Source organism: Podarcis tiliguerta, assembly GCF_965153285.1.
Source record: "Podarcis tiliguerta genome assembly, chromosome: 8".
NCBI lineage: Eukaryota > Metazoa > Chordata > Lepidosauria > Squamata > Lacertidae > Podarcis > Podarcis tiliguerta.
Genome location: NC_139541.1, coordinates 6,820,380 through 6,833,050, shown reverse-complemented (window position 1 = coordinate 6,833,050; position 12,671 = coordinate 6,820,380). Strand labels below are relative to the sequence as shown.

The window sequence follows — 12,671 nt, the reverse complement described above, 5'->3', positions numbered from 1 at the left end:
ACAGGGGGCAGTCTTAGTGGATTGTTTCTACCTTTACCCCAACCTGTTGAGCTTGTGCATGTTTGCAGTATGCTCCCTCTTGAAAAGGAGGGACGCAGGTGGCGCTGTGGGTAAAACCTCAGTGCCTAGGACTTCCCGATCGTATGGTCGGCGGTTCAAATCCCCGCGGCGGGGTGAGCTCCCGTCTTTCGGTCCCAGTGCCTGCCAACCTAGCAGTTCGAAAGCACTCTTAAGTGCAAGTAGATAAATAGGTACCACTTTATAGCGGGAAGGTAAACGGCGTTTCCGTGTGTTGCGCTGGTGCTGGTTCAGCCAGAGCAGCTTCGTCACGCTGGCCACGTGACCCGGAAGTGTCTCCGGACAGCGCTGGCCCCCGGCCTCTTAAGTGAGATGGGCGCACAACCCTAGAGTCAGACACAACTGGCCTGTACAGGCAGGGGTACCTTTACCTTACCCTCTTGAAAAACCTTTCAGTTAATTCATATTAATCTCTTTAGTCAACAAAGATGATGCCTGGAATGGTTTCTTTTGGGGCTGGTCCAAAATACAGCTGCTGGGGGCAAAGGACAAGATTGCACCCCTATTCCATGTGACTGAATAGTAATTTTATTATTTGCACCCCACCCATCTGGCTGGGTTTCCCCAGCCACTCTGGGTGGATTCCAGCACATATAAAAACAATAAAATGTCAAACATTGAAAACTTCCGGATACAGGGCTGCCTTCAGATATCTTCTAAAGTTGTGTAGTTCTTTATATCCTTGACATCGGGGGGGGGGGGGACATTCCACACAGAGGGCCCTCGTATCTGGACCTGTGTCCTGGCTGAACAATGGGGATGCTCCTTCAGGTATACTGGGCCGAGGTCAGCAGCAACACTTTGAATTGTGCTCAGAAATGTACTGGGTGTTAAATGGTCCCAGCGGCTATTCCCAGTCAACAGTCTTGCAGCTACATTCTGGATTGTAGTTTCCGAGTCATCTTCAAAGGTAGCCCTAAGCCAGAGCATGCACCACTCTGGCAAGACAGTCTGCAGACAGGTCGGGTCTCAGCTGGCATACCAGATGGAGCTGGTAGACAGCTGCCCTGGGCACAGAATTCACCTGCACCTCCATGGACAACTGTGAGTCCAAAATGACTTCTGGGCTGCACACCTGGTCATTCAGGGGCACAGTTACCCAATTCAAGATCAGGGAGTCTCCCACACCTGCCTTCCTTCTGTCCTCCAAAAACAGTACTTCTGTCTTGTCAGGATTCAGCCACCATCCATCCTCCAACCAGCTCTAGACACACACTGCCTTCACTAATTTTGATTTAGACGAGAGGGATGGCTTGGGCATCATATGCATATTGGTGATTATCTAGACACGCCCCCCCCCCCATTATCTCTCCCAGCGGCTTCATATGAAAAGCATGGGGGAGAGTACAGAGCCCTGAGACACCCCACAAGTGAGTGCCTAGGGGTCTGAACACTCATCTCCCAACACCACTTTCTGGCCACAGCCCAGAAGGCAGGATTGGAACCGCTGCATGCATAACGGTGCTCCCAACTCCTCTAGACAGTCCAAATGGATACCACACTACCCAATGGTAGGGCTGGTCCCACAAATGACTACGGAAGGAATGAGGGAGGCGTGGCAGGCTGAACCTCAGGCAGTTAAAGATCATAAGGCATGAGCTTGCATGTTCTGAAAAGGGGTTGCTATGAGACAAGCTGCATGATAAAATGATCAGCATTTCCACCTGCAGTAAGTGAGTGATGACAATACTTTGCAGGATTGTCTAAATCAGGGGTGAGGATCCTGGTGCCTTGCAGATGGTTCTGTATTCAACCCCACAACATCTCTGGATGCCTGGGTCTGATGGGAATTCAGCAACATCTAGAGACCACAAGTTTCTCTCTCCCTGCTCTCAGGTGGAAATGCCTCTTCTAAACAGAGGCATTCTTCCTCATCTTGCAATGTTAGCAGGGACTGCTACCGGGGCGCAGCCACTCCGCACGCTTGCAAAAAGAAAAAGGGGAAAAAACGGGCCATCAGGCAACGGGAAAGGAGAGATGAAACTGCCGCTGACCACAATATGGTTTTTCTCGCCTCCAAATTTCTTCCCGCGATGGAGACACGAGGAGGAGGACGAGGGCGATGTTTTTGCAAGCCAAGCAAAGAAAGGAAAGGAAAGGAAAGGAAATTTCCTGTGCAAAACAGGAACTTGAGCTGGAGGCGGGGTGTACTGCGCGCACACCCACGCCTGGATTTGACCAACCCCCAATCCTCACCCAACTGGGGATCCAATAAATAAATTCCTGCAAACTTTACTTTCCTGGAAAAGCCCGAGGGGCAGAATGGGAGAGATTCTGGGGCGGGCGGGAGTCGCTTTAGAGTTTTATCTACAGTTTATTTCTTTATTGCCCCCAGATGGTCCTCCTCCAAGCCGCCGCGATCCGGGTCGCCGGGACTTGAGCTGCATCTGCGCTCCTCCCTCCTCGTTCTCTCTTTTCATTATGAAAATAAATCCCACTTTGTGCACCAATGAATAGCAGGAAGGCGGAGAAAGAGGCGGCGGCAGCAGCAGCCTCGCCATCAGCAGCTGTGCAGCGTCCGGTCTTGGGTAGGCTGGCGGTTCTGGGGCTGCTCCCTGCTTGCAGCCAGACACGGTACTGGGGATGGTTTTGGGGGGGAGCGGGGAGCCAGCGGGCAGGGCAGGGGGACTCCCGAGCAGCACTGCCCCGCCTCTTGGGGTGGCAAGCTGGAAACATGAACCTGAGGCTCCGGGCATCCCAGGGAGGAAGCGTGCGCAGCCCCCCCTGGTCCCCAACTCTGCATGGAGGGGGAACAAGGACGAAGTTTCTTTCCCTCGATTCCCCCCTCGAGGAGCTGCTTGGGTGGGGGGCGAAGGGGTGCAGAGATGGACCCTCCCCGTTCTCTGTGTTAGGTCCCAGAGGCCTCGCCTTCGGGTTTTTGGGGGGCCGCTGGGGTAGTTTTCTGGTCTTATGGGCTCCTGGGATTTGGTGAAGTCAGGAGGCGAGGGGTTGTTGGGTCAAAGAAGCAACAGCAAGGAGGAAAAACGAGACAAATAAACGGATGGTCTTAAAGGGGAATGGGTGGGTCCGAGCCAAACCCAGGGTTCATAAAAACAGTATTTTAAAATAAGAGCTCACATATGTCACCCTTCCTTTGGGCAGCTTTGGGTGGTCTGGAGTGGTTTTACTAAAAGGATTTGAATATGTTATCTAAAAATTAGGAGTGCGAAATGGGTTGCCTGGGCCTTAAGGGAGCAAGGCGGCTGTGTCTCCAGTTACCCAAATTGTGTGTGTGGATGTGTCCTTTTATATATAGAATCATAGAATTGTAGAGCTGGAAGGAACCCAAAGAGTCATCTAGTCCAAACTCCTGCAAAACATGTTTTAAAACCCTGCGCAAACCTCACCTGATACATGAGTTAAAATGTGGAATCGGCTCTTGACTATTTTGCCTTCCTACCTTGTTTGATCCTTGGCAGTCTAACTTCCTCTCTCCTTTTTAAGTGTATTTAAAATTGCATCTACCCATAGCACCAGCCTTTTCTAGGTGTGGTGTAGGGTTCAGGAGTGGTGCGGTGCCATGAGGAAGCTTGGAGTGTGAATGTGTTAGAGTTGGAAGTGACCCGCAATATCATCCAGTCCAACCCCTGCAACACAGGAATCCTGGACTTCTTTGTGTTGGCTCTGGTCCTAGACAAGAGACCCAGTTTGCCCCTTCCAGTCTCTAGCTTTGCAACAAGACTCAGGTAGCGAAGTCCTGTGGAGAGTGTATTAACTTATGGTCTGTGTGTGTGGTTTGGGAGCTGCACGGTCAGGGGAAAAACAATGCTGTCCAGGGTTGTAAAGACTGCAGGGAGAATAATTGGGTGCACTCTTCCCACCTTGGATCAAATCTATGCTTCCAGGTGCCATAAGAAAGCTGCAGAGATAGCGCAGGATAGTGATCTCTTTCAGCTTCTGCCTTCTGGAAGAAGGCACAGGGTTATAAAGACCAGGACTAGCCGCCTGAGAAACAGTTTCTACCCCAATGCGATTTTGGTTTTAAATGCAGTATAAGGAGTCTCTATGGGAATATATTGCATTCATAGCTGTCAACTTTCAGATTTGAAAATAAGGGATCAGCAGCCTCACCTGTCCCGGAGACAGTATACGGGATATCCAACAATCCGGGATAGCAGCAGGAAGCAGCGGGAAACGGCACTGAAATAAGGAAATTTCCCACAAAAAAGGGGAAGGTTGACAGCTATGATTGCATTTAAAAATGGGATATCAAAGTTTTTAGGGGGCTAACCAGGTTGGGATAGCTGGGATAGCAGGCTTGTTGGTTTTTGAATGTCTTATGTAGATTTTTCAATTTCGTTGTTCTGTATGGGACAATGACAATAAAGATTATCGTATCGTATCGCATCGTCCTGATGGGAGCTGGAGAGAACCCATGCGCAGGGCAACCGATTCTCCACTCCTGTCCAATTAAGGTAATCAGCGATCACTAGCCATGATGGCTCCGGGCTACTGAGGGTGGCATGACACCTCTGGATAGCCCTTGCTGGGGGGCAAAGTGGGCCAGGGACTGCTGTGTTTGTCTCCTACCTGCAGGCTTCACAGTGTTGGCCACTGCGAGAACAGGAGTCTGGATGCTGATATTTAATGATAGCAACCATTGCTGACAACAGGGGGGGGAGGCTCAGGCCCCCTCAGCCTCTCTATCTGGCCCTCGGGACAGTCTCCCTCACTTGCCCTTAAGAGCCCTGAACTAAGACAATGCCTCTTGTCTGCTTGCCTTGGTCATTTGACCTTTGCCTGGTTGGAAAATAGAAAGGTGAGAGTCACATCCCTTGCCCTGCAGAATCTTTTGCCTCTGCCCTCCCCCCCCCAACTGGCATGCGGCCCCCGGAAAGTTTCCCACAAGGCAGTGCAGCCTGGAGAATCTCCCCCTCCCCCGCCTGACTTGTTGCCCGCTCTTCCTCAAAGCTAAGACCAAGGCGACTAACAACAAAATGCAAAAGAGAACAGTAAAAACAGCAAAAGCAATATAACCTTTCACGAAATTAGTTGGCATCAAAGATAATTGGCCCTGTTCAAAGCAGTTGGCAGCACGATAAAGCAAAGCCACGAAGCCCCCTCATTATGGCCCCTGGGGACAATCCAGCAAAACTCTTATCAGGACTAGATTGCCACCCCCACCCCCCCAATTTCATCTGATCCTGCAGGGCTCCTCTGAAATATTTATTGCACGGGCGTTGAGCAAAGGTGCTGCTGTCTGATCTGGGCCCATGATGGGAAAACAGTCAGCAAGTCGTCATGAGCACAGTGCAACCTCAGCAGTCCTGCAGAAAGTTAAATTCACAAGGCCACTCTATGTTCCCGTGAGGTTTGTGTTTGTGTGTGTGTTTTGGGGCTCAGGCGTAGAGTATGTTTCACATTGTGCTCTTTCAATAGCTCTTCTGCCGTTTCCCATGCTGGGCTCCTTTAGCAGGGCGGGCAGGATATAAATGAGGTGGAGGAAAAGGAGAGCCTGAGAAGGATGTGGAAGGCACAGCAGAAATCAAATGGGAGCAAACAAGGGAGCCCAAGGCGTTTCAGACCTTGCTGGTCCTCTTGCCGGGACGTTCGGAGGAAATCAGAGCCAACATTCTGATTTCCAGACAGGCATCTATGGTATTCTAACTCGTTTGCCCAAAGTGACCAGTAAGGTAGCAAAAGGGGAGGAAGCCACCTTGGGCTGTGTCCAGTTGCCATTAAGGGTGTCACAGTGGGAAAGGCACAGATCTGACCCACTCGCAGGAAACTCCATCATGCAAAACCCCAGTTGTAAGGCATGTCCGCTCCTGTTCTGCTCAATGGGGCTTACTCTGGACATCTTGGCCATGCGTAGGGCTGGCGAGATTTTTGTGCTGCTCTCAGTGACTTTACTTGCTTTGGTGTTATCCTCCTACTCTCCTCCCCACCCAGCTACAAAATTAATTGCTAGGTAATTCGTAACTACACGGTGTTTGCTTATCAATATTTAATACACAAAATAATTTATAAATGCCTTCTTAAAGGTAAAGGGACCCCTGACCATTAGGCCCAGTCATGACCGACTCTGGGGTTGCGGCGTTCATCTCGCTTTACTGGCCGAGGGAGCCGGCGTACAGCTTCCGGGTCATGTGGCCAGCATGACTAAGCCGCTTCTGGCAAACCAGAGCAGCGCACGGAAACGCTGTTTACCTTCCCGCCGGAGCGGTACCTATTTATCTACTTGCACTTTGACGTGCTTTCGAACTGCTATGTTGGCAGGAGCAGGGACCGAGCAACGGGAGCTCAACCCGTCGCGGGGATTCGAACCGCCGACCTTCTGATCGGCAAGTCCTAGGCTCTCTGGTTTAACCCACAGCGCCACCCACGTCCCTAAATGCCTTCTTAATTTGCTTAAAAATATTTCTCTTTTGGAACTTTAAAAGCCGTAGAAGAGAAGTTCAGACAGCACAGTCAGGCCTTCTCTCTCTCTCTCTCTTTCTCATTTTTTGGTCAATTAAAATGCAGCCCAAAGCCATTGTTGCTGCCATGCTGGCAAGAGATTTGCAGCTCAACGTCTACCCAAAGTGGCGGGGAGTGTGTGACCATTTTGTATGATGGTAGATCCCAGCTCCCATCATTCTTGTCTGGGGCCGATGGGAGTTGGAGACTAACAGCACCGGGAGGGCCACAGGTTCCCCATCCCGTGTGTGTGTGTGTGTGTGTGTGTGTGTGTGTGATTTCAGCCTTAAATCGGGCTGGGGAAACCTGTGTCTCTCCAGGTGCTGTTAGACTCCAGCTCCCATCGCGGCTAAACACTGCAGGTGGCTTACCTCCTTCGCTAAGTGAGGAAGAAACCTTTCAAGGGCCCTTCAATGTTAATGAAAGTCTCTCTGTGTTTGGAGGTAAACACAGCTGGATGCTTAAGGTGACGGTTGTGACATCTCTGTGTGATGCAATTTTGTTCAGTTTTAAATTTAGTGCAGTCGATGTTAGAGGTCACGGTTAAGGTGTGGTACCTGTCTTCATGACGGTAACTCATGTCCTGGGTTGTGACATTCAGACTGAGGTGTGCTTGGTCTTGTTATTTGGCTCACTGGTAAATATGGGTGTGATTCAAACATAAATAAATCACTATGTAGCAAATTACATGGAAGTGCCAAGTCAGAGAAATGTAAAGGAGATCAAACCGGTTTTTTGCCCGCCTCATAGCTTTTTTAACGACTCTTTCTACTAAGTTTATAAATAAATTATAACATTTTCCATGGAAATAACATTGTAATTGTAGTTCATGAATCATAAAACGATAGTAAGACAGTTGTGTGGACAATGCCATATAAAATCCGCTAGTAACCCACAATACAGAGGGGAAAGTATGGATGCAGCTTAGCTATATAATTATTATTACATTAAACTATAAAAAAGTATTGTCTTGACTTCTAAAGTAACCTTGAAAAGTCATTCAGTTTCTCCAATAAAATGGTGTCCCAAATCTTTTTTAACCATTTTGAAATGGTTTGTTATCTGTAAAGCTTTCCATTATGTGGCAGTACAGATAAGATCAATATAGGGACCGGCCCTGCTGTTAGGTAGGGTGAGGCAGCTGCCTCAGGCAGCAGATTTGGCGGGACGGGCGAGGAAATGGGGGACAGAGCTGTGGGTGCTGTGTGGCCCACCGTCCCATTCTCCAAACTGCTTTGCTGCCTTTAGTTGCAGCAGAGGACACTCTCCAGCCATCAGCACCAAAGTAAGATTCAACGGCCCATCAGTGGTCATCTGTGTGCAGAACTGGGATGGCTAAATACCTTTTTCCTAGATGCCTGCACCCTTAAAAAATAAAATTGCCAAGCGCGTAAACCTGAATGTGTGTAAGTTGTGAGTTACCTGCACTCTGGTGAGACGCTAATTGGGGCAGCGCCTGGAGTTGTGTTGAGTAGCTCATCGTATCCTTTGTACAATGGCAGTAAAAAAAGAACAAAGGACTTTCCCAGCGCTACTAGCCCTTTGAGATAGAATTTCACTTAAATGAAATCAAATGCTATCTCACAAGGCTAGCAAAGGCACATTTTATCAGAAAGTGTCTGAAGTCAGAAATGGCTGTGTGATGACCCCTGGAATTCGCATTCTGAGTGTTCCTTTTCTGCAAGCTCAGGACATTTGAGTGGAGAATCTTTAACCAGGCAAAATTCTTCCTTCGGGCTTTAATGAGAGATGGGTGGAGGGAGGTATTAATAGGGCCAGGAGTGTGTAGCTCTTCTGAGCAAAGGGTTCAAAACCTGCCTAATAATAATAATAATAATAATAATAATAATAATAATAATAATAAATTTTATTTATACAACGCCCTCCCCAGCCAAGACCGGGCTCAGGGCGGCTAACAACCAATAATAAAAACAAGTTGATTAAAATACAAGTCAAAAGATTAAGATACAACATTAAAACAATTAAGGTGCAATCTCTTCATAGGAGGAGAAAGGAAAAAGAAAAAGGGGGAGGGAATCAAACTGATTCTAAGCCAAATGTCAGGTGGAACAACTCTGTCTTACAGGCCCTGCGGAAAGAGGTCAGATCCTGCAGGGCCCTGGTCTCATCAGGCAGAGCATTCCACCAGGCCGGAGCCAGTGTTGAGAAGGCCCTGGCTCTGGTTGAAGCTAATCTGACTTCCTTAGGGCCCGGGACCACTAGGGTGTTGCTATATATGGACCTTGAGGCTCTCCGTGGGGCATACCAGGAGAGGCGGTCCCATAGGTACGAGGGTCCTAGGCCGTGAAGGGCTTTAAGGGTTAAAACCAGCACCTTAAATCTGACCCTGTACTCCACCGGGAGCCAATGCAGCTGGAAAAGCACTGGGTGAATATGCTCCCGTGGCAGAGACCCTGTGAGGAGCTTCTGCGTCACCACTCCCCAAAGAATGCAGAGTTCCTGTGCAAACTTAAATGTTTTGATGCAAATATAGAAATGAGGACTGTCGTTTAAAGTGAATGTGCCATGGGGAAAGTCTTGTCTCGGTGACCTGTGTGTCCCCTAAGCTGACTGTGTGGAGGCTAACTGTGAATGAGCTGGTTCAAGGTGCCTTCTCTCTTCTAGGAGGGGGGTGTCTTTATCCCCCCCCCCCCATTCTGACATGGAATGGAAAGTCCTTCAAATCATCTTCTTCTTCTTTGGCGATCCCTTGTAGCTGACTAAGATTGTCTTCCATAAACACGGTTTTAACAATGAGTCCGTAAGTGACTGTGGAGGCCAATTCTGGATCCACACGTCCTTCCACAGTGGGGACATTAGTTTCCGGGCGGGAGTTGATCACGGTGTGGATTTGCCAAGCGTGCCTTCCTCTTAGCACGTTTCTCCCTTATGTTCTGAGTTTGAGTGTCTTCAAAGCCCATGACATCTTTGGTAAAGGCTGTTCTCCAACTGGAGCGCTCACAGGCCAGTGTTTCCCAATTGTTGGTGTTTATCCTACATTTTCTTAGATTTGCCTTGAGAGAGTCTTTAAACCTCTTTTGTTGACCACCAGCATTACGCTTTCCATTTTTTAAGTTCGGAATAGAGTAGAGTAGAGGAATAGAGGACTGTCAACGAGAGCCAGTGTGTTGTAGTGGTTAAGAGCGGTGGACTTGTAATCTGGTGAACCGGATTCGCTTCCCCACTCCTCCATATGCAGCTGCTGGGTGACCTTGGGCCAGTCACACTTCTCTGAAGTCTCTCAGCCCCACTCACCTCACAGAGTGTTTGTTGTGGGGAAGGAAGGGAAAGGAGAACGTTAGCCGCTTTGAGACTCCTTAGGGTAGTGATAAAGCGGGATATCAAATCCAAACTCTTCTTCATGGGATTTGTTTCCAAACCTGAGGAGATCAGTGGCCTCAATGAGCCAGCGGCTTTCTGGGCAGCTGCCCCCATCATGCCATCCGCCCATCACAAGGGCATGATTCTGGGCAGCGGGACCTAGGGAAGCGAGCAGGGCTGGCGCATGACAGCAGGCCAAGTGCCAAGTTACTCTTTGGGTCCAGTATCAGCACCCGCCATGATTTTGCAGGGGAGTCTGTCCTTTTTGGAAGGCGGGTGGCGCTGTGGGTTAAACCACAGAACCTAGGACTTGCCGATCAGAAGGTCGGCGATTCAAATCCCCGCGACGGGGTGAGCTCTCGTTGCTCGGTCCCTGCTCCTGCCAACCTAGCAGTTCAAAAGCACGCCAAAGTGCAAGTAGATCAATAGGTACCGCTCCGGCGGGAAGGTAAACGCCATTTCCGTGCGCTGCTCTGGTTCGCCAGAAGTGGCTTATTCATGCTGGCCACATGACCCAGAAGCTGTACGCCGGCTCCCTCGGCCAATAAAGCGAGATGAGCGCCGCAACCCCAGAGTCGGCCACAACTGGACCTAACGGTCAGGGGTCCCTTTACTTTTTACTCTCCCTTTTGGGATTTCTAGCTTGCTGGGCTCAGTGCCCTCTCCAACGTACAGAGTGATAGCCACACCTGGCATGCCCTTCTATCCTTCCTATAGAGCATTGTTTCCCCAACTTGGCTCTCCAGTTGCTTTTGGACTACAATTCCCATCATCCCTGACCCTGCTAGCTAGGGATGATGGGAGTTGTAGTTCAGAAACAGCCAAGTTTGGGAACACTGCCACAGAGCTTATAGCCAGAGATACCTGTGCCCCACTGGTTCTCTCTGTTCCACCAGGTTTCTGTGATGCTCACTGTATCAGGGCAGGTTGTGTGGAGAGAGTCTCTTCCTTTAAATTCCTGGGAGTTTACCTTAGTGAAGACCTCACTTGGAAAAACAATATACTGTATTTTTTGCTCTATAAGACGCACCAGACCACAAGACGCACCTAGTTTTTGGAGGAGGAAAGCAAGAAAAAAAATATTCTGAATCTCGGAAGCGAGAACAGCAAGAGGGATTGCTATGCAGTGAAAGCAGCAATCCCTCTTGCTGTTTTGGCTTCTGGGATAGCTGTGCAGCCTGCATTCGCTCCATAAGACACACACACACATTTCCCCTTACTTTTTAGGAGGGAAAAAGTGAGTCTTATAGAGCAAAAAATACGGTAACTCAGGTGGTTAGGAAGGCCCAACAGAGACTCCATTTCCTCAGGGTCTTGCGAAAGAACAATTTTAAACAACAATTGATGACCTCCTTTTACCGGTCCACAACAGAAAGTTTCCTCTCATATTGTATCACAGTGTGGTACGTTGGCTTGAACAGCCACGGACAGGCAGTCTTTACAGAGGGTGGTGAACACAGCACATGATATCATGGGCTGTTCCCTGAGCCTGCTAGATGACATCGCAAGGGATCGTTGCCTTAGGACAGTGAGAAAAATTCTCAGGGACGATTCACACCCCGGCCAGCACCTCTTTAATCTTCCACCCTCGGGCAGGAGATATAGAAGTATAATCAGTCGTACTAACAGGCTAAAAAACAGTTTCTATCCGTGGGCTGTTAGGCTGCTGAACGGAAAATAATGTAGTGCAACTGACTTTCGGGGTTGGTGTGTTGTGCGACACACACAGAGTGCAATGAGATTGAGTGTTGGGGGGGAGGCTTGGTTCATTTCATTGTACACAGGTTGTACATTGACAATAAAAGTATTATTATTATTATATCCATGTTGTCCTCTAAGACCTGGCACCCCAGTTGTCCCATCTTGGCTTGGAGGCTTATAAACCCTTGGATAAAGTCTGCCTCTTAAGTTTGGACTCTCCGAATTGCTCTCCGAATTGGATTTCCCTTTAAGGTGGCACAGTATTCTTCTTTTTGTCATTGTTTCTAGATGCCTCCCAAACCTATGACCGTTGAAGTGCCTGGAGCGGGGAATGCTTTGTTCTTATGGGTCAGTTTGCTCTAACCACTGCGCTACAGTAGCTAAGAACAAAGCACTCGGGTTTGGGCCAGCTGACAGCCCTGGAACTCAGCCCTTTATAATAATAATAATAATTTATTATTTGTACCCTGCCCATCTGGCTGGGTTTCCCCAGCCACTCTGGGCGGCTTCCAACAAGAAGAACTTCAGTAGTAGCGAATCCTCCGGAAAAACAATCTCTCAAAGGACCTGTTGATGTCATTTTTACCATTGTATTGTGGAGAGTGTATTAAATTAAGGTCTGTGTGTGGGGTTTGGGAGCTGCATGGTCAGGGGAAAAACAATACTGTCCAGGGTTGTAAAGACTGCGGAGAGAATAATTGGGTGCACTCTTCCCACCTTAGATCAAATCTATGCTGCCAGGTGCCATAAGAAAGCTGCAGAGATTGCGCAGGACAGTGCGCACCCCGGAAATGATCTCTTTCAGCTTCTGCCTTCTGGAAGAAGGTACAGGGTTATAAAGACCAGGACTAGCCGCCTGAGAAACAGTTTCCACCCAAATGCAATTCTGGTTCTAAACGCAGTATGAGGAGTCTCTATAAGAGTATATTGTATTTTAAAATGGGGTTTCTGAGTTTTTAAGGGGTTTTTGAGTGTCTTCTGTAGATTTTTCAATTTCATTGTTCTGTATGGGACAATGACAATAAAGATATCGTATCGTAGTACAAAGCGGGGGGAGGGGGGAGTTGCTTTCCTTTCCCTCCCACCCTCAAAGTACCCACCCACCTGCGACCCAAACTGCTCTAGGAGCCTTCTGTTGTGGGGCGAGGAGACACACTGCAAGACTTTGTTTT

The 12,671-nt window shown here is 48.8% G+C and overlaps 1 protein-coding gene across 2 annotated transcripts in view; it reads left to right on the top strand.

The window, feature by feature from the left end:
- Positions 1–1,972: 1,972 nt before the first annotated feature.
- HVCN1 (hydrogen voltage gated channel 1) overlaps positions 1,973–12,671 on the top strand; it is a 30,149-nt gene continuing 19,450 nt past the window's right edge. The window contains exon 1 of one of the 2 annotated variants that reach the window (XM_083454339.1): positions 1,973–2,606. The gene's annotated coding sequence lies outside the window, so the exon portion shown is untranslated. Of the gene's footprint in view, positions 2,653–12,671 lie in introns of both variants that reach the window. The other variant, XM_083454337.1, reaches the window with a different exon arrangement.